Here is a 4,370-nt window from a genome sequence, read left to right on the forward strand (position 1 = left end):
CCCATATATTCTGAAGCAGTACGAGCGGAAGAGCAGCAGCTTCGTTTCTCGGTGACAGAAGGCAAACCTCTTGCAATCATGTTGCCAGTTGCACATAGTTTACGACGCCACTGTTCTATGTCTGCAGTATCTTTTAGGTCGTCTGTGATAATGTGTCCCAAATACGGAAATTCAGCCACGAAGTCCAGACGATGATTTCCGGGGAAAATTAGTGGTTCTGCAACATGCTTAAGCGATCTCGGGAGCAGCGACATACACTGGGTCTTGGTTTCATTATATAGGATATCAAGTTCCTCTGCATATTGGCGGCAGGTGTCAATGAGTCGCTGGAGACCTTGCACTGATGGGGAGATTAGAACCATATCATCAGCGTAACAGGGTTGTTTATTGTAGTTTCGCTGACAGTGCATCCGATTGGGAGTAAGTTCAGTTTGATATTCAGGGCATCTGTGTACGTGTTACACAGGTATGGAGAGAGACTGCCCCCTTGCCGGAGCCCGTTTAGGGAGCCGAAGGTGTACGGCAGTACGTTACCCCATTTGACGAAGAATTGCTGTGTGGAAAACCAACAACATAAAATGCCAATTAGGTATAGAGGTGTGCCTCGTTTGTGCAGCTTCAGGAAAAGCCTCAGGTAGTTTACTCCGTCAAATGCTTTTCTCACATCTACAAAACACAGGAAAACAGGAGAGGCTGATGATAGGTAATAGTTCAGCAATTCTTTCAGGATGTAGATGCAGGTGTCGGTTGAGTGGTTTGCTTTAAAACCGAACTGGTTGTCAGTAGCGTGTAGGGAGGGGAGAAGTCTCACTAGAAGAACGGACTCAAGTATCTTCGACGCAATTGTAGTGATTGCAATCGGGCGATAATTGCCAGGGTTAGCTGCATCCTTTAGCTTGTTTTTTATTAATGGTATTGAGTGAACTAAGAGTAGGGAGTCTGGGGGAAACTGGTGAATTATGCACGCATTGAAAAGAGCAGCTAGCAAAATGTAAATTATCGGATGGCAGAATTTGAAAGCTTCAGCAGGCAGACCATCGCAGCCGAGAGATTTATTATTAGGTAGGTTTTTGTTTATGTTACCGGGCGCAATACGATCGGCGAAATGAAACTGAATATTATCAGTAAGGAGGTTATCTACATCCCTGCGGGAGTTTTGATCGTTTATGCAATTCAGGATAGTGCTGAAGTGATCGCCCCACATTCTTGCGATAGCCTCGTCACCGACGGCTTCTCCTACTCTCTGTGATAGCTTCTTAGTTTTGGGGTTTGGGGATTGAATGTCCTTCCAAAGACGGGGGTTAGCAATCGCCAGATTCTAATTTCCTAGACATTGCATCAGCTCTTAGTTGCTTTTCATTCAGTCTGCAATGCTGAAGGGCAAGTTTGAACTGCGCTCTCGCCTGCCTCATTAGCAGTGCAAAATGTCCTTCCCTCGGGCTACCATTTTGCCTCCACAGTAAAACATTTCTCGTGAATGTGTATAAAGACCTTTAACCAATTCATTCCACCCAGGTACATTACGAGAGTTGCCTTGACGAGTTCTAAAGGTATCCCTGCCGGAGGCGAGCATAGCGGAAATTATATTCGAATAGAATTCTTTCAGATCTCTCCTGCGATGATCGTTTCTACATTTTGGGTTAGTGCACAGTAAGGCGTCTGCCGGTTGTGCTACTGACCGCAGCCTGGTTTCCGTGGTTTCCCTGAAGGATCTGGCTTTCTGTTGGTTTTTAAAATCCCAGTTAACAGCAGGTGGGTGATCAATTAGGGGGTTCACGGTAGGGAGGGACGGGGTACTGAATGACACCTGTAAGGGGATGTGATCATAGCCCACTGCAAGATCGTAGCGAATGTTGCAGGTCACAACAGAGTCGTGAAGTTGAGGGGACGTGATGCAGTGGTCCAGCCAGGAGGTTGTAACTGTGTCCGTTCTGTTCTGTACATAGGTATAGGAGGAGGGAGGGAGGAGCTTTACATCGCTAATTCGGAGAGCGTGATTTTGACAATGAATAAGAAGAGATGGAGAATGATATTGGTATATCATTTTTACCTGTACCTTCTAATATCGAAACCAAATTTTATAATCATATTTTTCTTTCAAATTTAGAAAATATTTTACAGGAGTTGTTTGTTCAGATTGTACCGGACACAAAATATTTACTGAGGCAATGTAAAAAGGTGGCATACAACTGTGAGACAAAGGATGTGTATGTTTATTCAGTACAATTGGTTTCCGTTTCGAGTCATGTCCACTCGATAAATAAAAGTCCTCGAACAGTGGACCTAGTCCTGCTGTCATCCTCGAATGGACCTTCCAAGGATTCTGTGTACAGTGCCAAGTGTGTGATCGCCCGTCATCATTCTACGCCAGAGCCTAGCTCCCCCTAAGGTGAAGTACGAGTGGAGGCCTTTTCAGTCACGACAGTTTGCCCTTTAGAAGTGTTTATCGAGTGCCAGTATTGTTTTCTCATCCCTGTGCCATTTGTTCAGTGCCTTTTGCAGTGTTTAGAGTTCCAGTGTAAAGTGTTCATTCATTCCTCGAGTCCTTGGCACCCTCAGTGCAGACTCGAGTCATTTTATGTGTTATACTGTATATATATATTTTTTTTACTGGCGTGTAATGCGTTAATCTCTCTTGCAGAGGGACCTCTTTGCAGTGGACTCATCTTGGACTGTGCCTTGCCATTATTCACGGCTCCAGTAGGAAGATCTTCAGGCGTTGCAAGCCTTTTAATTATTCAATTATCCATTTTCCATTTTTATACTTTTATTTGTAAATATAATTTCTTAGTTTGTCCCAAGTGTTTACGTAACATTTCCTTATGAAGTAGAGCCCTAAGCTCATGAAATCATCCCTTTTTCCTTTTTTTTACGATTTCCCTATACGTAAAGTCAAAATTTCAAGGCCAAATAAATAAAGTTTCCGTTGCTGGCCTGTAAAATCTCTAGAAATCATATAACCCCAGGGAAATTCATAAAAATGATATATATATATATATATATATATATATATATATATATATATATATATATATATATATATATATATATATATATATATATATATATATATATATATATATATATATATATATATATATATATATACATATACTGTATATCCCCTGATAGAATTCATGAACGAACGTCCTGTACATGACAGTATGTGAATGAATACGCAATCCGACGACAATCCATTAACATACACAAACGCCTAACAATAAATATGAACTCATAAATCCGTCCGCACCTTGATACTAGTAAAACGGTGTTGCAAACACATGGCTAAAGTTGACAAGCAGGGCATGTCAAGGCTGTGACCATTTCAACGCTGCAAGAGGGTACGGCGCTGATGAGAGGATTAGGGGCGAGTGAACGAAGCGTAAGAGAGAGAGAGAGAGAGAGAGAGAGAGAGAGAGAGAGAGAGAGAGAGAGAGAGAGAGAGAGAGAGAGAGCCCATTTGGCACATAAGCCATATTGCTTTATTCTACATTTATATTTTAGTTCCTTTTTAATCTGGATTTTTCCTGCTTGTCAACTTTTTCCGAAATTTGTACTTATATTCAAACTGTTAGGCTCAATATAATTTTGTCTACTATCTATCCACAACCGTGGACTCTATCCAACCTGTCCTCTTAGAATCAGTTCTTAACAGGATTTGTTAAAATACTTTACGTGGCCTTTATCTTTAGTTTTGTATTTGTGTTCGTTACCCATCAGCTTTAAACCCAATTTGGAAAATGTAAACTGTATCTAACCCTAATTCCATCATGAGATTCTGTTCCTGATTTAGCCTCTTCCTTTATACCTCTATACATAAGACAATTCATTAAAAAAACGAGTCTTGAATCGTAAAAGAATGAATATTCACTAAAGAAAATATATTATTTAATAAGAGGAAAATACGCAGCTGCACCGGTGATCTATTCGTCTAAAAATGAATTTCAGACTTTTCCCAAGGAGATTTACCTATCAAATGGACCTCGCCTGGAAATGGAAGCCAGCTGTACTGAATAAACGTACACATCCTTTGTCTCACAGTTGTATACCATCTTTTTACATTGCCTCAGCAAATATTTTGTGTCTGATACAATCTGAGCAAACACCTCCTGTAAAATATTTTCTAAATTTGAAAGGAAAATACGATTATAAAATTTGGTTTCGATATTAAAATGCACAGGTAAATGTGATATACAAATATCATTCTCCATCCCTTATTATTCATTGTTTAAAATATGTGGTATAAAGATGTATACGTTTGTGAGAGTGCTTACATAATTTGAAAGTACCTGTAGAATATTAAATCGCTGTTTTTTTTTTAGCAATTATTTATAGCAAAACAATATATTCCAAGCATTGCGCACGAGAAT

This window comes from Macrobrachium rosenbergii, chromosome 24 (genome assembly GCF_040412425.1).
Source record: "Macrobrachium rosenbergii isolate ZJJX-2024 chromosome 24, ASM4041242v1, whole genome shotgun sequence".
NCBI classification, from domain to species: Eukaryota; Metazoa; Arthropoda; class Malacostraca; order Decapoda; family Palaemonidae; genus Macrobrachium; species Macrobrachium rosenbergii.